Source organism: Equus przewalskii, chromosome 19 (genome assembly GCF_037783145.1).
Source record: "Equus przewalskii isolate Varuska chromosome 19, EquPr2, whole genome shotgun sequence".
Lineage (NCBI taxonomy): Eukaryota > Metazoa > Chordata > Mammalia > Perissodactyla > Equidae > Equus > Equus przewalskii.
The window spans coordinates 752,942-778,194 of record NC_091849.1 but is presented as its reverse complement, the minus strand read 5'-3'; the positions used below and the strand labels follow the sequence as shown (position 1 = coordinate 778,194).

At 53.4% G+C, this 25,253-nt stretch overlaps 1 long non-coding RNA gene across 3 annotated transcripts in view; it reads left to right on the top strand.

The window, feature by feature from the left end:
• The window catches only part of LOC139077195 (uncharacterized), a 76,024-nt gene that overhangs the window by 17,400 nt on the left and 33,371 nt on the right, over positions 1 to 25,253 (top strand). For 2 of the 3 annotated variants that reach the window (XR_011529510.1, XR_011529512.1), the window contains exon 2: positions 11,188 to 11,381. This is a non-coding gene — a long non-coding RNA (uncharacterized lncRNA). Of the gene's footprint in view, positions 1 to 11,187; positions 11,382 to 21,673; positions 21,731 to 25,253 lie in introns of those variants that run through there. The other variant, XR_011529511.1, reaches the window with a different exon arrangement.

Genomic DNA, 25,253 nt, shown 5'->3' with positions numbered 1-25,253 from the left:
AACAGGTGGTTCTGGCATGTGGTTCTGGTATGCTCAGAAGGTGGTTGCGCATGTCGGCTGGGTGCTTCCAGCGTGTCTGGCAGGTGGTTCCTGCATGTCTTGTGGGTGGTTCTGGCGTGTCTAGGTAGTTCCAGTGTGTCCAGTGTGTGGTTCTGGAATGTCTGGTGGGTTGTTGCAATGTATAAATGGCCTGGTCCTGGTGAATCCAGCAGGTGGTTCCAGCGTGTCTGACAGGTGGTTCACACAAGTCTGGCAGGTGGTGCAGGTGTGTCCATCAGGTGGTACTGGCATGTCGGGCACCTGGCTCCAGTGTGCCCAGCATGTGGCTCCAGAATGTCGGACTACATGCCAGACACACCAGAATCACATTCCAGACATGTCTGAACCACCTGCCAGACATGCCACAACCACCTGCTTGACTCGCCAGAACCCTCTGAAGGACATGCCGAAATCCCCTGCCAGATACGCTGAAACCATGTGCCAGACATGCCAGAACCACCTCCATGACATGCCGAAACCATCTGCCAGATATGCCAGAAACAGGTCCAGCACAGGCTGGAACCAGGTGCCAGAGAAGCCTGAAGCAGTTGCCCTACTAGCCTGAAACACTTGCTGGACCAGCTTGAACCACTTTACTGTCATTCCAGAACTGCATGCCAGGAACGCCGGAACCAGATGCCTGAGACACCAGAACCACCTGCCAGAATTGCATAAACCAACTGCCAGTCATGCCAGAGCCACGTGCCAGATAAGCCAGAAACAGGTGTTGCACATGCCGAAACCAGGTGCCTGGGATGACTGAACTACTTGCCGGACACGATGGAGACACCTACCAGATATGCCAGAAACAAGTGTCGCACATGCTGAAACCAGGTGCTGACATGACTGAACCACCTGCCAAACAAGTCTGAGTCACCTACCTGCTGGACATGACTGAAACACCAGCCAGAGATGCCATAACCACCTTCAGGACATGTTGGAACCATCTGGTGGACATGATGGAACCACCTGCCACACTCACCGGAGCCAGATCCTGGACACAGTGGAACAACCTGCTGGACACACCGGGACCACAGGCCAGACATACTGAAAGGACACACCAGACATGCCAGAACCACTTGCCAGACACACCCGGACCACCTGCCAGACACCCCCAAATCACCTCTCAGAGAGGCCTGAATCAGGTGCCGGACATGCCCAAACCACATTTCAGACATGTCAGAACCACGTTTCAGAAATGCCTGGACCATGGGATGGCCATGCCTGGACCATGTGCCTGATGCACCTGGACCAGCTGACAGACATGCCTGAACAACTTGCCGGACACACCAGAACTACCCACTGGACATTCGGGAACCATCCACTGGAAACATCTGAACCACCTGACTCACATGCTGGCACCAACTGCTAGACATGTTGGTACCACCACCTGGACACTCTGGAACCACCAGCCGGAGATGCCAGAATCAGGTCCTAGACATGCCAGAAGCAACTGCTAGACGTGACAGAACCACCTGCAATACTGCCAGAATCACCCACCTGACAAGACGGAACCACCTCCCGGACATGCCAGAACCACCTGACTGACATGCCGGAACCACCTGCTGAACACAATGGAACCAACTTCTAGACACACCGGAACCACCTGCCAGACATGCTAGAACCACTGGTTGGATATGGTGGAACCAGGTGCTGGATACCATGAAACCACCTGCCGGATACGACAGAACCAGGTGCTGGAAACGCAAGAACCACCTGCTGGACAAGCTGCAACCACCTGCCAGACACCACAGAAACACCTGCCAGACAAAACTGAACCACCTGCTAGACAAGCCTGAACCACCTGATGGATATGCGTGAACCACTTGACAGACACTCTGGAACCACATGCCGGGCACGCCAGAACCACCTGTCAGATATGCCAGAACCAGGTGTTGGACTCACCACAACCACCTGCTTGACTTGCCAGAACCACCTGTCAGACATGCCAAAATCACATGCCAGATATGCTGGAACCAGGCCCATTATATGCCCGAACAACCCACCAGACATGCATGAACTACCTGACGGACACACTGGAAACACCACTCAGACACTCTGGAACTACCTGCCAGACACGCCAGAAACATCTGCCAGACATGCCGGAACCACCCGCCAGACACACTGGAACCGCCACTCAGACAAGCTGGAACCACCTGCCAGACATGCCAGAACCAACTGCCGGACACACTGGAAGCACCCACCGGACACGCCAGAATCACCTTCTGAACGTGCCAGAATCACATGCCAAACACACCTGAGCCAACTGCCAGACACGCTGGAACCATCTGTTGGATATGCTGGAACAAGGTGCCAAATACACTGACACCACCTGCCAAATACCCCAGAACCAGGTGCAGGACATGGCAGAACCAACTGCCGGACATGTACAAATCACCTGTCGGATATGCCGAAACCATGTGCCAGACACGGTGGAGCCATCAGCTGGATATGCCAGAAACAGGTCCAGCACATGCCACAACCAGGTGCCAAACAAGCCTGCAGCTGCTGCAGGACCAGCCTGAACCATCTGCTGGTCCAGCCTGAACCACTTTACGGACATTCCAGAACCACATGCTGGGCATGCTGGAACCACCTGTCAGATGCAGTGGAACCAGGTGCCAGACATCGTGAAACCACCTGCCAGATACACCAGAGCCATGTGCTGGACATGCCAGAAAAACGTGCCAGACAAGCCAGAATCACCTGCCAGACATGCCAGAACCACCTCCTGGACATGCCTGAACAACCAACCAGGCTTGAGTGAAACACCTGCTGGACACACCAGAACCACCTGCCAGATACGCCAGAAAAATGTGTCGCACACACAGAAACAAGGTACCAGACATGACTGAACCAACTGCCAGACACGCTGGAGCCACCTGCCGGATACACCATAAACAGGTGTTGCACATGCTGGAAGCAGATGCTGGACACGACTAAACCACCTGCCAGATATTCTGCAACCACCTCGAGGATGTGCCAGAACCATCTGGTGGACATGCTGGAACCACCTGCCGAACACACCAGAGCCAGGTGCTGGACACGCTGGAACCGCCTGCTGGACACAACAGAACCACAGGCCAGACATATGGAAAAGACATGCAGGACATGCTGGAACCACTTGTCGGACACACCTGGACCACCTGCCTGACACCCCCAAAGCACCACCCTGGAATGCCTGAACCACCTGCCTGACATGCTGGAACCAACTGCCGGACACGTCAGAACCACCACAAGGACACTCTGGAACCACCCACAGGAGACGGCAGAATCGAGTCCCAGCACCCCAGAAGCACCTGCCAGACATGCAGGAACCACCTGCAGGAACGACCAGAATCGGGTTGGTGGTTTCAGCGTCTCCGGCTGGTGGTTCTGGCATGTCCAGCAGGTTGTTCCAGCGTGTCAGGCAGGTGGTTCTGGCTTGTCCAGCAGGTGGTTCTGTCATATCCAGCACCTGGTTCTGACATATCCAACAAGTGGTTTCATGGTGTCCGACACCTGGTTCCACTGAATCTGCCAGGTGGCTCCAGCATGTCCGGAAGCTGGTTCCGTCGTATCCAGTGGGTGATTCCGGCATTTCCCAAAGGTGGTTCCAGAGTGTCCTGCATGTGCTACCAGCATGTTCAGGACCTGATTTTGGTGTCTCTGGTGGTTGTTTGCAGATTCCCCGGCTGGTGGTTCTGCTGTTTCGGGCAGTTGGTTCCAGCCTGTCAGGCAGGTGGTTCAGGCATTTCTGATGGATGGTTTCAGTATGTCTGGCAGTAGTTCCGGCGTGTCCACCAGGTTGTTCAGGCGTGTCGGGCAAATGGTTCCGGTGTGCCCAGCATGTGGTTCTGCATTGTCCATAAAGTGGTTCAGGCTGGTCTAGCAGGTGGTTCAGGTGTGTCCGGCAGCTGTTTCAGGCATGTCTGGCACCTGGTGCTGGCTTGTGCTGGACCTGTTTCTGGTGTATCCGTCACATGGTTCCGGAGTGTCTGGCACATGGTTCTGGCGTATTCAGCAGGTGGTTTCAGCATATCAGGCGCCTCGTTCCAGTGTATCTGACAGTTGGTTCCATGGTGTCTGGCAGGTGGTTCCTGTGTGTCTGGCATGTGGTTCCAGTATGTTCTTAAGGTGGTTCTGGCATGTCCAGCAGGTGGCTACCATGTGCCTGGGACCTAATACCATCATGTCCGGTTGGTGCTTTCAGAGTATCCAGGTTTTGGTTGTGGCGTGTCTGGTAGTTGTTCCTGCATGTTCTGTGGGTGATTCTGTTGTGTCCAGCAGGTTGTTCCAGCCTTTTCCATAAATTGGTTCTGGCGTAACCAGGACCTAGTTCTAGTGTATCCAGCAGGTGATTTTGGACTATCCGGCAGGTTGTTCCGGTGTGTTAGGCTGGTGGTTCTGGATTGTGTGGCATGTGTTTGTGGCATCTCTGGCACCTGATTCTGGCATATTCAGCAGGTGGTTTCAGTGTATCTGGCACCTAGTTCTGGCATATCCAACAGGTGGTTCTGAAGTGTCTGGCATGAGGTTCTGGTACGTTTGGAAGATGCTTCTGGCACATCCATTAGGTGCTTCTGGCATATCGGAGTTGGTTCAGGCATGTCAGTGCCATGGCACCAGTGTGTCCAGCGGGTGCTTCCGGTGTGTCTGGCAGGTCATTGTGGCATGTCTGTGTGGTGGTTCCAGAGTGTGCGGCGAGTGGTTCCGGCATGTCTGTTGGGTTTTCCTGGCAACTAAGGGGCCTGGTTCCAGGGTATCTGTCAGCTGATTTTTGCATGTCCGGACGGTGGTTCTGGCGAGTCAAGCAGGAACCCACTTTCGGACAGTTTGGAACCATCATCAGAAAAATCTGGAACCACCCACCTCAGACATGAGTGTCAGGTCCAGAAAGCTCAGGAAGCACCTGCAGGACACGCCAGAACCACCTTACTCACACACCGAAATCACCTGCCTGATATGCGAGAACCACTTGACGGGCACTCTGGAATCAGATGCCAGGCATGCCATAATCTCCTCTCAGATATATCAGAACCACATGCCGGCCACACCAGAACCACCTACTTGACTCACCGGAACCACCTGCTGGACACGCCAAAATCACCTGCTGGATACGCTGGAACCAGGTGCCTTAGACACCAGAAAAACCCAACAAACATGCTGGAACCACCCGCCGGACGCTATGGAACCATGACACTGACATGCCAGAACCAACTCCCAGACATGCCGGAAGCATCCAACAGATGCACCAGAACCATCTTCTGAACATACCAGAACCACAGGCCAGACACACAGGAACCACCTACCAGACACTTCAGAACCCCCTGTTGGATATGCTGGAACCAGGTGCCAGATACACTGAAACCACTTGCCTAATACACCAGAACCATGTGCTGGACATGCCACAAACACCTGCCAGACTATCTGGAAGCACCAGTCTGACAAGCCAGAACAACCTGCCGGACACGCCAAAATCACCTGCCGGGTACACTGGAACCAGGCCCCTTAGATGCCGGAAAAACCCGACAGACACGCCAGAAGCACCAGTCGCACTCTCTGGAACCACCACACAGACATGCCAGAATGAACCACCAGACACACCGGAAGCACCAACTGGACACACCAGAACCACCTGGAACCACCTGCCACAAAAACTGGAACCAGGACTCTGACACGCCAGAACCAACTCCTGTACATGCTGTTCCACCAAACAGACATACCAGAACCATCTTCCAAACGTACCAGAATCACCTGCCAGACACTTCGGAACCACCTGTTGGATATGCCAGAACTAGGTGCCAGGTACACTAAAACCACCTGCCGCATATGCCAGAACCAGGTGCGGGACATGCCACAAACACCTGCCAGACAAGCTGGAATCACCAGTCTAACACGCTGGAACAACCTGCCAGACATGCCAAAATCTCTTGTCGGATTTGCTGGTACCAGGTCCTGGATACGCCAGAACCAATTTCCGGAAAAGGCCGGAACAACCTGCCGGACACTCCGGAATCACCCAACGGACATGCGGGAATCAACTGCCAGACATGCCAGAACCAACACCTGGAGAACCTGAAAACACCAACTGCACATCATGGAATCATGTACTGGACACACGGTAGCCACCTGCCAGACACGCTGCAACCACCTTAAGAATGTACTGGAACCACATGCCAGACACACAGGAGCCACCTGCCAGACACCATGGAACCAACTGTCAGATACACTGGAACCAGGTGCCTGGTACGCTGAAGTCACCTGCTGAATATGCCAGAAACATGTGCCTGCCACGCCAGACCCATGTGATGAACACACCAGAAACAGTCCCAGCACAGTCTAGAACCAGGTGCCGGACACGCCAGAAACAGCTGCCGGACACACCTGAACCACCTGCTAGACCAGCCTCAACCACTGGACGCACAATTTGGAACCACATGCCTGGCACACCAGAACCGGCTGCCCGACATGCCAGAACCACCTGCTGGACATGCCTGAACCACATGCCTGTCTTGTGAGAACCACCTGGCTTATACACCAGATGTGGTGTGGCACATGCCAAAACCAGTTGCCGGACATGACTGAACCACATACAAGACATGCCAGAACCAGTTGCCAGACATGCTGGAACCACCTGCTGGACACATCAAACTCCCCTGCCAGATACACCTGAACGCCCTCCGCACACACTGGAATCACCTACCAGAAATGCCGGGACCACCTGTTGGATACGCTGCAACCAGGTGCCTGATTCACTGAAACTATCTGCCGGACATGCCAGAACCAGGTGTTGGACACGCCTGGACAACCCACAGGACACGGCAAAATCACCTTCATGAAACCATAACCATGTGCCAGACAGAACAAAACCACCTCCCAGACACGCCGGAACCACCTGCCGGATATGCCAGAAACAGGCACAGCACACGCCGGAACCAGGTGCCCCACATGACTGATCCACCTGCTGGACCAGACTGAACCTTCTGCTGGACATGCTGAAACCACCTTCTGGATGCGCTGGAATCATCTGTGGCACACGCTGGAACCACCAGCTGCACGTGTGTGACCCACCTGTCTAACATGTTGGAACCAACTGGCGGACACGTCAGAACCATCATCTGGACACTCTGGAACCACCCACCGCAGACACGAGAATCAGGTCCAGAACGTGGCAGAAGCACGTGCAGGACATGCCAGAACCACCTGACTCACACCCCGAAATCACCTGCCAGATACGCCAGAACCACTTGATGGACAGTCCGGAATCACATGCTGGGCACGAAGGAACCACCTCTCCCATATTCCAGAACCACGTGCTGAACACACTAGGACCACCTCCTGGACAGACCTGAATCACCAGCTTGAATCGCTGGAACCAGACATGCCAAAATCACCTGCCCAATATGCTGGAACCAGGCCACTTAGGTGCCTGAAAAACCCAAGAGACATGGCGGAACCACACGCTGCACACTCTGGTTCTGGAGTATTCAGAAGTTGGTTTCAGTGTATGTGGCACCTGCTTCCGGCATATCCAACAGGTGGTTCCAAAGTGTCTGGCAGGTGGATCCTGTGTGTCTGGCATGTGGTTCTGGTATGTTTGGAAGATGGTTGTGTCGTGCACGTTGGGTGCTTCCTGCATGTCTGGGAGTTGGTTCTGGCGTGTCAGTCATGGTTCCACTGTGTCCATGGGTGGTTCCAGGTGGTTCTGGTGTGTCTGGTGGGTGCTTCCTGTGTGTCTGGTGGGTCATCTGGCATGTCTGTGTGGTGGGTCCAGAGTGTGCGGCATGTGGTTCCAGCATGTCTTTCGGGTTTTTCTGGCATCTAAGGGGCCTGGTTCCAGCATATCCGGCAGGTGATTTTGGCGTGTCCGGCAGGTGGTTCCAGTGAGTCAAGCAGATGGTTCTGGCGTTTTTGGCAGGTGGTTCAGGCATGTCCAGCAGGTGGTTCAGGTCTGTCTGGGAGGTGGTACCGGGGTGTCTGGCACATGGTTCTGGTAGGTGTGAGAGGTGGTTCCAGCATCTCTGGCATGTGAATCCGGAGTTTCCGTTAAGTGGTTCCGGTGTATGCGGCAGGTGATTTCGGCACGTGAATCAGGTGGTTCTGGCGTGTCCTGCAGGTGCTTCCGGCGCATTCTGGACCTGATTCTTGCATCTGTGGTAGGTCGTTCCAGAGTGTCCAGATGATGGTTCCAATGTGTCCACCAGTTGATTCCAGGGTGTCAGGTAGGTGGGTCACACATGTGCAGTGGGTGGTTCCGGCGTGTGCCACAGATGGTTTCGGCACATCGGGAAAGTGGTTTCGGCATGTCCGGCAGATGGTTCATTCTTGTCCGGCAGGTGGATCAGTCATGTGGGGCACCTGGTTCCTGCGTGTGCTGTGCCTGTTTCTAGTGTGTGCAGCAAGTGGCTTCAGCGTGCCTGGCATGTAGTTCCGTTCTGTCTGGCACATGGTTGCGGGGTATCATGCAGGTGATTGCCACGGTGTCCTGTGGGTTGTCCAGGTGTGTCCAACACCAGGTTCTGGTGTGTCCAGCAGGTAGTTTCAGTGATTCAGGCACCTGGTTCAGGCATAGCCAACAGGTGGTCCCGGCATGTCTGGCAGGTGATCCCAGCGTGTGCAGCAGGTGGTTCTGGTGTGTCCGGCACCTGGATCTGGCAGGTCTTGCAAGTGGTTCAGTCACGTCCGGCACCTGGTCTTGGCATTTGCAACACTTGTTTCTGGTGTATCCGGCTGGTGGTTCTCACACGACTGGCAGATGGTTCAGGCGTGTCCAGCAGGTGATTCTAGCATGTCAGGCACCTGGTTCTCACCTGTGCTGGACCTGTTTCTGGTGTATCCGTCACATGGTTCCGGAACGTCCAGCACATGTTTCTGGCGTATTTGGCAGGTGGCTTCAGTGTACCGGGTGACTGGTTCTGGCATATCTGACAGTTGGTTCTGTGGTGTCTGGTGTTAGATTCCTGAATGTCTGGCATGTGTTTCCGGTATGATCTTAAGGTGCTTCCAGCATGTCTGGCAGGTGGCTAGTGTGGGTCCGGGACCTGATTCCAACGTGTCTGGTTGGTGCTTTCAGAGTGTCCAGGTGTTGGTTCTGGCGTGTCTGGCAGTTGATTCCCGCATGTCCATTGGGTGATTCCGGCGTGTCCAGCAGGTTCTTCCGGCCTTTTCCAGAAGTTGGTTCTGGCGTGTCCAGGACTTGGTTCCAGTGTATCCAGCAGGTGATTTTGGCATGTCCGGCAGGTTGTTCTGGCGTGTTAGGCTGGTGGTTCTGGCATGTCTGGCAGGTGTTTGTGGTGTGTCTGACACCTGGTTCTGGTGTGTTCAGCAGGTGGTTTCAGTGTACCTGGCACCTGGTTGTGGCATATCCAACAGGTGGTTCCAAAGTGTCTGGCAGGTGGTTCCTTTGTGTCTGGCATCTGGTTCTGGTATGTTCGGATGATGGTTCTGGCCTGTCGGTGGGTGCTCCGGCATGTGCAGGAGTTCATTCTGGGGTGTCAGACTCATGGTACCAGTGCATCCGGCTGGTGGTTCCAGGTGGTTCTGGCGTTTCTGGAGGGTGCTTCCAGTGTGTCTGGGAGGTCGCTCTGGCATGTCTGTGTGGTGGTTCCAGAGTGTGCGGCGGGTGGTTCTGGCATGTCTGTCGGGATTTTCCGGAGTCTAAGGGGCCTGGCTCCAGGGTATACTGCAGGTGATTTTTGCGTGTCTGGCAGGTGGTTCGGGCTAGTCAAACAGATGGTTCTGGCATGTCCGGGGGGTGGTTCCGGCATGTCTGGCTGGTGTTTCTGGCGAGTCAAGCAGGTGGTTCTGGCATGTTCGGCAGTTGGTTCAGGTGTGTCCATGAGGTGCTTCTGTCATGTCTGGCATGTGGTTTTGGCATATTTGAGATGTGGTTCCGGCATGCCTGGCATGTGCTTGTGGAGTTTCCATCAAGTGGTTCTGGCATATCCAGCAGGTGATTTTGGCATGTGAGTCAGGTGGTTCTGGCGTGACCTGCAGGTGCTTCTGGAGCATTTTGGGTCTGATTCTTGCATCTGTGGTGGGTGGTTCCAGAGCGTCCAGATGATGGTTCCCACATTTCTGCCAGTTAGTTCCAGTGTGTCAGGCAGGTGGGTCACACATGTGCGGTGGGTGGTTCCAGCGTGTGCCACAGATGCTTCTGGCTCATCGGGAAGGTTGTTTCGGCATGTCAGGCAGATGGTTCAGTCTTGTGTGTCAGGTGCATCAGTCATGTGGGGCCCCTGGTTCCGGCATGTGCTGCGCCTGTATCTGGCATATCTGGCAGGTGGCTCCGGCATGTCCAGCAGGTGGTTCCGTTCTGTCTGGCACATGGTTACTGGGTATCATGCAGGTGATTTCGACGTGTCCTGTGGGTTGTCCAGGCATGTCCACGACTTTCTTCTGGCGTGTCTGGCAGGTAGCTTCAGTGAGTCAGGCACCTGATTCCGGTGTATCCAACATGTGGTCCCAGCATGTCTGGTAGGTGATTCCAGCGTGTCCAGCAAATGGTTCTGGCATATCCAGCAGGTGATTTCGATGTGTCTGGCAGGTGGTTCAGTTCTGTCCGGCACCTGGTTTTGGCGAGTGCAACACCTGTTTCTGGTGACTCCAGCAGAAGGTTCTCACAAGACTGGCAGGTGGTTCAGGCTTGTCCAGCAGGTGGTTCTGGTGTGTCGGACACCTGGTTTTGGCCTGTGCTGGACCTGGCATGTGGTTCTGTTCTGTCTGGCACATGGTTACGGGGTATCATGCAGGTGATTGCTATGTGTCCTGTGGGTTGTCCAGGCATGTCCCACTCCTGGTTCTGGCGTGTCCTGCAGGTAGTTTCAGTGAATCAGGGACCTGGTTCCGGTGTATCCAACAGGTGGTCCCGGCATGTCTGGTAGGTGATTCCAGCGTTTGCGGCACATGTTCCGGCGTATCTGGCAGGTGATTTTGGCGTGTCCAGCAGGTTGTTCCGGTTTGTTAGACTCATGGTTCTGGCTTGGCTGGAAGGTGTTTGTGGCACATACAGCAGGTGATTTTGGCGTTTGAATCAGGTGGTTCTGGCGTGTCCTGCAGGTGCTTCTGATGCCTTCTGGACCTGATTCTCACATCTGCAGTTCATGGTTCCACAGTTTCCAGATGATTGTTCCAATGTGGCTGCCAGTTCGTTCCTGTGTCAGGCAGGCCAGACACACAAGTCCTGCCTGATTCATTTGGATGAGGCACGAATGATTGTCCTTCCACATGCTTAGGAGGTGAGAGACAATAGGATTTTAACCAACCACTCTTTGGAAGTTAAGAAAGAACTCGCTTTCCTCAGTGCTCTTACAGCATACTGGCAACCTCTCATACTGCCCTTGTGCACTGGTGGAGAGAGTGTCACAAAGCACCTAGGTCAGAAAGGCAAAGTTTGCTTTCAGCCATGTTCTACATTGCTCTAGAGGTGGAAGGCACAAAATACTGCCTCCAGCCCTCAAGGGGAGATGAGCCACAACACGTCTTGCTTCCAGCTCTTCAGGAAGCTGAGAAAGAACTCACTTTCCGCAGTCCTCTTACAGCATACCAGGAACATCTCGTACAAAGGCAGCTGAAAAGATGCTTCTTTAGAGCCCTCAACTCGTTGCTGTACAACTTCTGCTTCTGGGACATTTCCATCTTGCCAACCTGGCTCACACGAAATGCCTACATCTTCTCCTTAAGCAAATGGGCTGAGGCCCAAATGATTGTGCTTCCACAAGTTTAGGAGGAGAGGGACAATAGGGTTTTAACCACTGCCCTTGTGCACTGGTTAAGAGAGTGTCAGAAAGCACCTAGGTCAGAAAGGCCCCTTTGCTCTCAGCCGTACCCTCCATTGCTCTAGAGGTGGAAGGCACAAAGCACTGCCTCCATCCCCCAAGGGGAGACAAGCCACAAACCGTCTTGTTCTCAGCTCTTTAGGAAGCTGAGAAAGAACTGGATTTCCACAGCACTCTTACAGTGTACCAGGAACCATTCATACAAAGGCAGCTAAAACGTCATTTCTTCCCACCCCTTAACTTGCTGCTTTATAAATTCTGCTCCTTCCACGTTTCCATCTTGCCAACCTTCTCAGATGAAATGCCTAGATGATCCCCTTAAGCATTTGGGCTGAGGCCCGAATGATTCTGCTTCCACATGCTTAGGAGGAGACAGACAATAGGCTTTTAACCAACCACTCTTGTGCACTGGTGGAGACAGTGTCAGAAAAGACCTATGTCAGAAAGTCCCCTTTGCTCTCAGCCATGCCCTACATTGCTCTAGAGGTGGAAGGCACAAAGCACTGCCTCCATCCCTCAAGGGGAGATAAGCCACAAACTGTCTTGCTTCCAGCTCTTTAAGAAGCTGTGTAAGAACTTGCTTTCCACAGTGCTCTTACAGTATACTGGGAAACTCTCATACAAAGGAAGCTAAATGCCATTTCTGTTCAGCCCATAAGTCACTTTAGAAGTTCTGTTTCTGCCACCTTTCCAACTTGCCAAACAGGCTCAGAAGAAATACCTACATCTTCCCCTTAAACAATGGGGCCGAGGCATGAATGATTGTGCTTCCACATGGTTAGGAGGAGAGAGACAATAGGATTTTAACTGACTGCCTTTGTGCACTGGTGGAGAGAGTGTTAGAAAGCACCTGTGTCACAAATGCCCTTTTGCTCTCAGCCATGCCCTACACTGCTGTAGCGGTGGAAGGCACAAAACACTGCCTCCATCCATCAAGGGGAGACAAGCCACAAACCATCTTGCTTTCAGCTCTTTAGGAAGCTGAGAAAGAACTCGCTTTCCACAGTGCTCTTACAGCGTACTGGAAACCTCTCATACAAAGGCAGCTGAACCACCATTTCTTCCCAGCCGTTAACTCACCACTTTAGAACTTCTGCTTCTGCAACATTTCCATCTTGCCAACCCTGTTCAGACAAATGGCTACATCTTCCCCTTCAACAATGGGGCCAAGACCAGGATGATTGTGCTTCCACATTCTTAGGAGGAGACAGATAGTATGCATTTCACCAACCGCCCTTGTGCACTGATGAAGAGAGTGTCAGAGAGAATCTATGTCAGAAAGGGCTCTTTGCTCTCAGCTGTGCCCTCCATTGCTCTAGAGTTGGTAGGCACAAAGCACTGACTCCATCCATCAAGGGGAGACAAGCCACAAACTGTTTTGCTTCCAGCTCTTTAGGAAGCTGAGAAAGAACTCACTTTCCACAGTGCTCTTACAGTGAACTGGGAACATCTCATACAAAGGTAGCTCAAATGCTGTTCTTTCCCAGCCCTTAACTCGCCATTTTAGAACTGCTTCTACCACATTTCCATCTTGCCAACACTGCTCAGATGAAAGCCCTACATCTTCCCTTTAAGCGATGGGGCTTAGACCCATATGATTGCACTTCCACATGCTTAGGAGGAGAGAGACAATAGGCTTTTAACCATCCACCCTTGTGCATTGCTGGAGAGAGTGTCAGAAAGCACCTATGTCAGAAAGTCCCCTTTGCTCTCAGACGTGCCCTACATTGCTCTAGAGGTGAAGGCACAAGGAACTGGCTCAATCCCTCAAGGGGAGACAAGCCAAAAACCATCATGTTTCCAGCTCTTTAGAAAGCTGAGAAAGAACTCACCTACTGGATACGCTGGATCAAGGCCCCTTAGACACCAGAAAAAACCCAATAGACATGCTGCAACCATCTCGGACACTCTGGAACCACCACACAGTCATGCCAGAACGACCTGCCAGACACTCCAGAAGCACCCAATGGACGTGCCAGAATCCCCTGGAACCCCCGGCCACACACACTTGAGCCATGACTCTGACACGCCAGAGCCAACTACCAGACATGCCTGCAGCACCCAATGTACATGCCGGAACCATCTTCCAAATGTACCAGAACCACATACAAGACACACAGGAACCAACTGCCAGACATTTTGGAACCACCTGTTGGATATGCCACAAGCAGGTGGCTGATTCACTGAAACCACCAGCTGAATACGCCAAAAACCAGGTGCTGGAAACAACACAAACACCTGCCAGACAAGCCGGAACCACCAGCATAACAAGGTGGAACAACCTGCCGGACATGCCAAAATCACCTGCCGGATACACTGGAACCAGGTCCTGGAGACACCAGATCCAATTTCTGGAAAAGGCTGGAACAACCTGCCGGACACATTGCAATCACCCACCGAACATGTGAGAACCACTGCCAGACATGCCGGAATCAACACCTGGACACTCTGACAGCACCAACCACACACGATGGAATCAGGTCCCAGACACATAGTAGCCACCTGCCAGACAGGCGGGAACCACCTTAAGGATGTACCAGAACCACATGCCAGACACACAGGAACCACCTGCTGCACACACTGGAATCACATACCAGACATGCCGGGACCAAGTGTTGGATACGCCAGAACCAGGTAGCTGATTTGCAGAAACTACCTGCCGGACACACCAGAACCAGGTGTCAGACATGCCTGGACAACCTACAGGACCTGGCAAAATCACCTGCATGATACACCGTAAGCATGTGCCAGACAGAACGGAACCACCTGCTGGACACGCCGGAGCCACCTGCAGGATACACCAGAAAAAGGCGCAGCACCCGCTGGATCCAGGTTCCCCACACGACTGATCCACCTGCCGGACAAGGACAAGACTGAACTCTCTGCCAGCGAGGCCAAACCCCCCTGCCAGATGTGCCACAACCATCTGCGGCACACGATGGAACCACCCGCAAGACATGTGTGACCCACCTGCCTGACATGCTGGAACCAACCATCAGACACGTTAGAACCATCATCAGGACAATCAATAGCCACCCACTGCAGAGGCATGAAACAGTTCCGCAACACACCAGAAGCCCCTGTAGGACATGCCAGAAGCATTTAATGGACACTCTGGAATCACATGCCTGGCATGCTGGAACCACCTCTCAGATATGCCAGAACCACATGCTGGACACGCTGGAATCACCTCCAAGACAGACCTGAACAGCCTGCTGGACATGCCTGAACAACCTGCTGAACATGCCAGAACCACCTGCTTGACACGCTGGAACCACCGGCCGGACATGCCAAAATCTCCTGCTGGACACGCTGGAACCAGGCCACTTAGACGGGGGAAAAACCCGACATACATGCCGGAAATCACCTGCCGCACACTCTGGAATGACCACACAGACATGCAGAATGACCCACCAGACACACCAGAAGCACCCACCGGACACGCCAGAACCACCTGGAACCACTCACCGGACACACTGGAACCATCACTCTGACATGCCAGAACCAACTCCAAGACATGCCAGAAGCACTCAACGGACAGGCCAGAACCATCTTCCGAATGTACCAGAACCACATGCCAGACACATAGGAACCACTTGCCAGATACTTCAGAACCACCTGTTTGATATAGTGGAACCAGGTGCCAGATACAGTGAAACCACCTGCCGATACACCAAACCAGGCACCTGACTCGCCACAAACAACTGCCAGACAAGCTGGAACCACAAGCCAAACATGCCGGAACAACATGCCGGGCATGCCAGGACCACCTCTCAGATATGCCAGAACCACATGCTGGACAAACTGGAACCACCTGCTTGACTTGTCGGAACCACCTGCCAGACACGCCAAAATCACCTGCCAGATACACTGGAACCAGGCCCCTTAGAGACCAGGAAAACCCGACAGACATGCCAGAACCACCCACCGGACACTCTGGAACAACCACACAGACATGCCAGAACAACCCACAAGACACACGTGGAAGCACCCAATGGACACACCAGAACCACCTGGAATCACCCGCCAGACACAATGGAACCATGACTCTGACACACCAGAACCAACTCCAGGACATGCTGGAAGCACCCAATGGAAGAACGGAACCATCTTCCGAACGTACTAGAGCCACATGCCAGACACACAGGAATCACCTGCCAGACACTTCCTAACCACCTGTTGGATATGCTGGAAGCTGGTGCCAGATACACTGAAACCACCTGCCGAATATGCCAGAACCAGAGTGTGCAGCATGTGGTTCCGGCATGTCTGACTGGGTGTTTCCGGCGCCTAAGGGCCCTGGTTCCAGCGTATCCGACAGGTGATTTTGGCTTGTCCAGTAGGTGGTTCCGGAGTGTCCATCAAGTGGTTCTGGCATATCCGGCAGGTGATTTCGGCATGTGAGTCAGGTGATTCTGGTGTGTCCTGCAGGTGCATCCGGCACGTTCTGAACCTGATTCTCATGTCTGCGGTGGGTGGTTCCAGAGTGTCCAGAGGATGGTTTTGACGTCTCTGAAAGTTTGTTCCAGCATGTCAGGCAGGTGGATCACACATGTCCGGCGGGTGGTTCTTGCGTGTGCCACAGATGGTTCCGGCGCTTCTGGAAGGTGGTTTTGGTATGTCCGGCAGATGGTGGAATCTTGTCCGGCAGAAGGATCAGTCCTGTGGGGCACCTGGTTCCGGCGTGTGCTGAGACTGTTTATGGCATATCCCGCAGGTGGCTCTGGTGTGTCCGGCAGGTGGTTCCGTTCTGTCTGGCACATGGTTACGAGGTACCATGCAGGTGATTTTGACGTGTCCTCTGGGTTGTTCAGGCATGTCTGACACCTGGTTCTGGTGTGTCCTGCAGGTAGTTTCAGCGGATCAGGCACCTGGTTCCAGCGTATCCAACAGGTGGTCCGTGCATGTGTGGTAGGTGATTCCAGCGTGTGCGGAAGGTGGTTCCGGCGTACCCGCAGGGGATTTGGAAGTCTCCAGAATGTGATTCCAGCGTGTCTGGCACATGGTTCTGGCATGTCTTGCAGGTGGTTCAGTTGTCTCCGGCACCTGGTTTTGGCACGTGTGACACTTGTATCCGGTGTTACTGGCAGGTGGTTCTCACAAGACTGGCAAGTGGATCAGGCGTGTCCAGCAGGTGGCTCTGGTGTGTCAGGCACCTGGTTCCTGTGTGTCCAGGATGTGGTCCAGGATTGTCCATCAAGTGGTTCAGGCTGATCTAGCAGTTGGTTCAGGTGTGTCCGGCAGCTGCTTCAGGCATGTCTGGCACCTGGTTCTGACCTGTGCTGGACCTGTTTCTGGTGTATCCATCACATGGTTCCGGTGTGTCCGGCACATGGTTCTGGCATATTTGGCAAGTGGCTTCAGTGTCCCGGGCACCTGGTTCCGGCATATCTGACAGTTGGTTCCATGGTGTCTGGCAGGTGTTTCTGGTGTGTCTGGCAGTTGGTTACCTCACGTAGACTGGGCAATTCTGGCGTGTCTGGAAGGTTGTTGCGGAATTTTCTGGAAATTCGTTGTGGCGTATCCGGGACCTGGTTCCAGTGTATCCAGCAGATGATTTTTGTGTGTCCGGCAGGTTCCTCTAGCATGTTAAGCTGGTGGTTCCACCCTATCTGGCAGGTGTTTGTGGCGTGTCCAGTACCAGGTTCTGGTGTGTTCGGCAGGTGGTTTCAGAGTATCTGGCACCTCGTTCCCGCATATCCAACAGGTGTTTCCGAATTGTCTGGCATGTGGTTCTGGTATGTTCAGAAGAGGGTTCCAGCCTGTCTGTGTGCTTCCGGCATGTCCGGGAGTAGGTTCTGTCGTGTCAGAATCATTGTTCCAGTGTGTCTGGCAGTTGGTTCCAGTTGCTTCTGGCATGTACGGTGGGTGCTTCCAGTGTGTCTGGTGTGTCGTTCTGGCATGACAGTGTCGTGGTTCCAGAGTGTGCAGCCGGTGGTTCCAGCATGTCTGTTGGGTGTTTCCGGCATCTAAGTGGCCTGGTTCCAGAATATCCAGCAGGTGATTTTGGCGTGTCCAGCAGGTGGTTCAGGTCTGTCCGGGAGGTGGTTCCGACGTGTCCGGCACGTGGTTCTGGCATATCTGAGAGGTGGTTCCTGCATGCCCGGCATCTGATTCTGGAGTGTCCGTCAAGGGGTTCTGGCGTATCCACCAGGTGATTTCGGAGTGTGAGTCAGGTGGTTCTGGCATGTCCTACAGGTGCTTCTGGGGTGTTCTGGACCTGATTCTTGCATGTGTGGTGGGTGGTTCCAGAGTGTCCACATGATGGTTCTGACGTGTCCAACAGTTGGTTCCTGCATTTCAGGTGGGTGGGTCACACATGTCCTGTGGGTGGTGATGGGGTGTGCCACAGATGGTTATGGCGCTTCTGGAAGGTGGTTTCAGCATGTCTGGCAGGTGGATCAGTCGTGTAGGGCACCTGGTTCTGGCGTATCCAGCAGGTGACTCTGGCGTGTCCATCTGGTGGTTACTTTCTGTCTGGCACATGCCTACGTGGTATCATGCAGGTGATTTTGACGTGTCCTGTGGGTTGTCCAGGCATGTCTGACACCTGGGTCTGGTGTGTCCGGAATGTAGTTTCAGCGAATTGGGCACCTCGTTCCGGCGTATCCAATAGGTGGTCCCAGACTGTCTTGTAGGTGATTCCGGCATTTATGGCACATTGTTCTGGCATATCTGGCAGGTGATTTCGACGTGTCCCGCAGGTGGTATCCAGATGTCTGGCACCTGGTTCTGGCATGGCTTGCAGGTGGTTCAGTCGTGTCTGGCACCTGGTCTTCGCGTGTGCAACACCTCTTTCTGGTGTATCCGGCAGGTGGTTCTCACAAGACTGGCAGGTGGTTCAGGTGTGTCCAACAGGTGGTACTGACTTGTCAGGCACCTGGTTCTGGTGTGCTCGGCATGTGGCTCTGTACTGTCCGTCAAGTGGTTCAGGCTGGTCTAACAGGTGTTTCAGGTGTGTCTGGCAGCTGTTTCAGGCGTGTCCAGCACCTGGTTCTAGACTGTACTGGATCTGTTTCTGATGTATCTGTCACATGGTTCAAGCATGTCTGACACATTGTACTGGCATATTCGGCAGGTGGCTTCAGCATACTGGGTGCCTGGTTCCAGCATATCTGACAGTTGGTTCCATGGTGTCTGGCAGGTGGTTCCTGTGTGTCTGGCATGTGGTTCTTGTACGTTCTGAAGGTGGTTCTGGCGTGTCCAGCAGGTGGCTACCGTGTGTCCGGGGTGTGATTCCGTCATGTCTGGTTCATGGTGTCAGAGTGTCCAGGTGTTGGTTCCGGCATGTGTGGCAGTTGGTTCCTGCATGTCTGGTGAGAGATCTCTGCGTTTCCAGCAGGTTGTTCTGGCCTTTTCCGGAAATTGGTTCTTGCATATCCAGGACCGGGTTCTGGTTCATCCGGCAGGTGATTTTGGCATGTCCAGCAGGTTGTTCCAGCGTGTTAGGCTTGTGGTTCTGGCTTGGCTGGCAGGTGTTTGTGGCATGTCTGGTACCTTTTTCTGGTGTATTCAGCAGGTGGTTTCAGTGTATCTGGCACCTGGTTCCGGCATATCCAACAGGTGATTCTGAAGTGTCTGGCACGTGATTCCTGTGTGTTTGGCATGTGGTTATGGTACATTCAGAAGATGGTTCCGGTGTGTCCATTGGGTGCTTCCGGTATGTGCGGGAGTTGGTTCTGGTGTGTCAGATCATGGTTCCAGTGTGTCCGGTGGGTGGTTACAGGTCGTTCTGTCTTGTCTGGTGGGTGCTTCTGGTACATTTGGTGGGTTGTTCTGACATGTCTGTGTCTTGGTTCCAGAGTGTCTGACAGGTGGTTCCAGCAAGTCTGTTTGGTTTTTCCAGTCTCTAATGGGCCTGCTTCCAGCGTATCCGGCAGGTGATTTTGTTGTGTCTGGCAGGTGGTTCCGGGTAGTCAAGCAGGTGGTTCGGGCGTGTTCAGCAGGTGGTTCAGGTCTGTCTTGCAGGTGGTTCCTGTGTGTCTGGCATGTCGTTCTGGTACATTCGGAAGATGGTTCCGGCATGTCCGCTAGGTGCTTCCGGCATGTACGGAAGTTGGTTCTGGCATGTCAGAGTCATGGTTCGAGTGTGTCCAGCAGATGGTTCCATGTGGTTCTGACGTGTTCGGTGGGTGCTTCCAGTGTGTCTTGCGGGTAGTTCTGGTATGTCTGTGTGGTGGTTCCAGAGTGTCCGGCGGGTGATTCCGGCATGTCTTTTGGGTATTTCTGGCATCTAAGTGGCCTAGTTCCAGCATATATGGCAGGTGATGTTGGCATGTGAGTAAGGTGGTTCTGGCATGTCCTGCAGGTGCTTCCGGTGCGTTCTGGACCTGATTCTTGTGTCTGCGGTGGATGGTTCCGGAGTGTCCAGATAATGGTTCCAACGTGTCCGCCAGTTGGTTCCAGCGTGTCAGGCAGTTGCGTCACACATGTCTGGTGGGTGTTTCTGGCATGTGTCACTGATGGTTCCTGCGCATCTGGAATGTGGTTTCGGCATGCCCACCCTATGGTTCGGTCTTGTCCAGCAGGTGGATCAGTCGTGCTGGTCATATGGTTCTGGCCTGTGCTGGACCTGTTTCTGGTGTATCCGTCACATGGTTCTGGCATGTCTGGTGCATGGTTCTGCCATATTTGGCAGGTGGCTTCAGCTTAACGGGCTCTTGGTTCCGACGTATCTGACAGTTGGTTCCATGGTGTCTGGCAGGTGGTTCCTGTGTGTCTGGCATGTGGTTCCTGTACGTTCTGAAGGTGGTTCCTGCGTGTCCAGCAGGTGGCTGCTGTGTGTCCAAGACCTGATTCTGTCGTGTGCAGTTGGTGCTTTCACAATGTCCAGGTGTTCGTTCTGGCATGTCTGGCAATTGGCTCCCGCATGTGCGGTGGGTGATTCTGGCATGTCCAGCATGTTGTTCCAGGATTTTACGCAAATTGGTTCTGGCATATTCAGGACCTAGTTCTGGCATATTCGGGAGGTGGTTACAGTGTATCTGGCACTGGCTTGAAGCATATCCAACAGGTGGTTCCAAAGTGTGTGGCAGGTAGTTAAAGAGTGTGTGGCCTGTGGTTCTGGTACATTTGGAAGATGGTTCTGGCATGTCCATTGGGTGCTTCTGGCATGTCTGGGAGTTTGTTCTGGTGTGTCAGGGTCCTGGGTTCAGTGTGTCTGGCTGGTGGTTCCAGGTGGTTCTGGTGTGTCTGCTGGGTGCTTCCGGTGTGTATGGTGGATCATTCAGGCATGTCTGTGTGGTGGTTCCAGAGTGACTGGTGTGTGGTTCTGGCACGTCTGTCAGGTTTTTCCAGCATCTAAGGGGCTTCATTCCAGCGTATCTGGCAGGTGATTTTGGCATGTCCAGAAGGTGGTTCCGGGGAGTCAAGCAGTTGGTTCTGGCATGTTTGGCACGTGGTTCAGGTTTGTCCAGCAGGGGATTCTGGTGTGTCTGACACGTGATTGTGGCATATCTGAGAGGTGGTTCTGATATGCATGGCATGTGATTCTGGGCTGTCCGTCAAGTTGTTCTGGCATATCTGGCAGGTGATTTTGAGGTGTGACTCAGGTGGTTCTGGCATGTCCTGCAGGTGCTTCCAGTGCGTTCTGGACCTGATTCTCGCATCTGCTGTGGGTGGTTGCACAGTTTCCTGATGATGGTTCCAAAGTGTCTGACAGTTGCTTCAAGAGCATCAGGCAGGTGGTTCACACATGTCCGGCCCAAAACACTCATCTGAGGCAGGAATGATTGTGCTTCCACATGCATAGGAGGAGAGACACAATAGGATTTTAAGAAACCGGTCTTTGGAAGTTAAGATAGAACTCACTTTCCACAGTGCTATAGAGTGTACCAGCAACCTCTCATACTGCCCTTGTGCACTGCTGGAGAGAGCGTCAGAAAGCACCTATGTCAGAAAGGCCAAGTTTGCTCTCAGCCATGCCCTGCATTGCCCTAGAGGTGGAAGACACAAAACACAGCCTCCAGCCCTCAAGGGGAGACAAGATACAAACCACCTTGCTTCCAGCTCTTTAGGAAGCTGAGAAAGAACTCGCTTTCCACAGTACTCTTACAGTGCACTGGGAACATCTCATACAAAAGCAGCTGAAATGCTCTTTATTTAGAGCCCTTAACTCATAGCTTTAAAACTTCTGCTTCTGGGACATTACTGTCTTGATAACCTGGCTCACACGGAATACTTATATCTTCCACTTAAGCAACGGGGCTGAGGCCTGAATAATTGTGCTTCCACATGCTTATGAGGAGAGAGATAATAGGCTTTTAACCAACTGCCCTTGTGCCCTGGTTGAGAGAGTGTCAGAAAGCACATATGTCAGAAAGGTCCCTTTGCTCTCAGGCATGCCCCACATTGCTGTAAAGCTGGAAGGCACAAAGGACTGCCTCCATCCCTCAAGGGGAGACAAGCAACAAACCTTCTTGCTTCCAGGTATTTAGGAAGCTGAGAAAGAACTCGCTTTCCACAGTGCTCTTAGAGCGTACCAGGAACCACTCATACAAAGGCAGCTGAAACACCATTTATTCCCAGCACTTAAATTGCCACTCTAGAACTTCTGCTTCTGCCACATTTCCACCTTGTCAACCCTGCTCAGACGAAATGCCTACATCTTCCCATCAAGCAATGGGGCCTGGGCCTGAATGATTGTGCTTCCACATGCTAAGGAGGAGACAGACAATAGGCTTTTAACCAACTGCCCTTGTGCACTGGTGGAGAGAGTGTCAGAAAGCACCTATGTCAGAAAGGCCCCTTTGCTCTTGGGCATGACCTACATTGCTCTAGGGGTGTAAGGCACAACCAGAACCAATAACCAGGAAAGGCCGGAACAACCTGCTGGACATGCCAGATTCAATAAACAGACACGTGGGAACATACTCCCAGACACGCTGCAACCAACACCTGGACACTCTGAAAACACCTACCACACATGACGGAATCAGGTCCCAGAGACATGGTAACCACCTGCTGGACACACTGGAACAAGCTTCAGAATGTACAGGAACCAAATGCCAGACACACAGGAACCACCTGCCAGACACCATGGAACCAACTGTCTGATATGCCGGAAACAGGTGCCTGGTAGGCTGAAGCCACCTGCTGAATATGCCAGAACCATGTGCCAGACACTCCAGGACCATATGACAGATACAACAGAAACAAGTCCAGCACAGGCAGGACCATGTGCCCGACACGCCAGAACCACCTGATGGACATGCCTGAACCATGTGCCAGTCTAGTGAGAACCACCTGCTGGATACACCAGAAACAGGTGTCACACACACCAAAAGCAGGCGCTGGACACGACTGAACCACATGCAAGACATGCCAGAACCAGATGCCGGACATGCTGGAACCAGCTGCTGGACACATTGAAATGCCCTGCCAGATACACCGGAACCACATATGTCACTCACCGGAATCACCTACCAGGCATGGTGGACCACCTATTGGATACGCTGGAACCAGGTGCATCATTTGCTGAAACTTACTGCTGGACACACGAGAACCAGGTGTCGGACACACCTGGAAATCCCACAGGACACGTCAAAATCACCTGCATGATACCCTGTAACCATGTGCCAGACAGAACGGAAGCACCTGCCAGACACGCCGGAGCCACCTGCCAGATATGCGACAAAAAGGCGCAGCACAGACCGGAGCCAGGTGCCCCACATAACTGATCTACCTGCCGGACAAGATTCAACCATTTGCCAGACATGGCAAAACCACGTTCCGGATGCACTGGAACCCTGTGTGGCACACGCCAGAACCAACTGCTGGACATGTGTGAACCACCTGCCTGAGACACTGGAAACAACTGGCGGACACATCGGAACCATCATGTGGATATTCTGGAACCACCCACTGCAGATGTGAGAATCAGGTCCAGAACACACCGGAGGCACCTGCAGGACCTGCCAGAACCACCTGACTCACATGCTGAAATAACCTGCTGGATACACCAGAATCACTTGACAGACACTCAGGGATCACATGCCGGGCATGCTGGAACCACCTCCCGGACAGACCTGAACCACCTGCTGGACACGCCGGAACCACCTGCCGAACATGCCGGAACCACCTGCCGAACATGCCGGAACCACCTGCTTGACTTGCCGGAACCACTTGCCAGACACGCCAAAATCATCTGCCGGATATGCCAGAACCACTTGATGGACACTCTGTAATCACATGCCGGGCATGCCAGAACCACCTCCCAGACATACCTGAACCACATGATGGACACGCCGGAACCACCTGTTTGACTTGCTGGAACCACCTGCTGGACATGCAAAAATCACCTGCCAGATACGCTGGACCCAGGTCCATTAGATGCCGGACAAACCCGACAGACATGCCGGAACCACCCGCCGCACACTCTGGAAACACCACACAGACAGGCCAGAATGACCCACCAGACACACCGGAAGCACCCACCGGACATGCCAGAACCACCTGGAACCACCCGCTGGACACACTGGAACCATGACACTGACACACCTGAACCAACACCGCCCATGCCGGAAGCACCCAATGGGCATGCCAGAACCATCTTCTGAACGTACTAGAAAGACATGCCAGACACTTCAGAACCATCTGTTGGATATGCCGCAACCAGGTGCCAGATACACTGAAACCAGCTCCAGATTATGCCAGAACTAGGTCCCAGATACGCCAGAACCAATTTCTGTAGTAGGCTGGAACAACCCGCCAGACATGCCAAAATCAGCTGATGGATACGCCGGAAGCTGATCCTTGATATCCCAGAACCAATTTCCAGACAAGGCTGGAACAACCTGCTGGACATGCTGGAATCACCCACCGGACATGCGGGAACCAACTATCTGACACGCCGGAACCAACACCAAGAAACTCTGAAAACACCAACTGCACACCACGGAATCAGGTCCTGGACGCAGGGTAGCCACCTGCTGGACACGCCAGAACCACCTTCAGAACATAGCAGAACCACATGCCAAACACACAGGAACCACCAGCCAGACACCATGGAACCAACTGTCAGATACGCCGGAACCAGGCACCCGGTATGCTGAAGCCACCTTCGAAATACATCTGAACCATGTGCCAGACATGCCAGAATCATGTGACAGATACACCAGAAACAGGTCCAGCACAGGTCAGAACCTGGTGCTGGAGACACCTGAAACAGCTGCCCGAAACACCTAAACCACCTGCTTGACCAGCCTGAACCACTTGATGGACAATCCAAAACCACATGCCAGGCACACCAGAACCAGGTGCCTGACATGCCAGAACCACCTGTTGTCCATGCCTGAACCTCCTGCCAGTCTTGTGAGAACCACTTGCTGGATCCACCAGAAACAGGTGTTGCACACACCAGAATCAGGTGCCGGACATGCTGGAACCACCTGCTGGACACTTCATAATCCCCTGTCGGATACACCAGAACCACCTGCCGCACACGCCAGAATCACC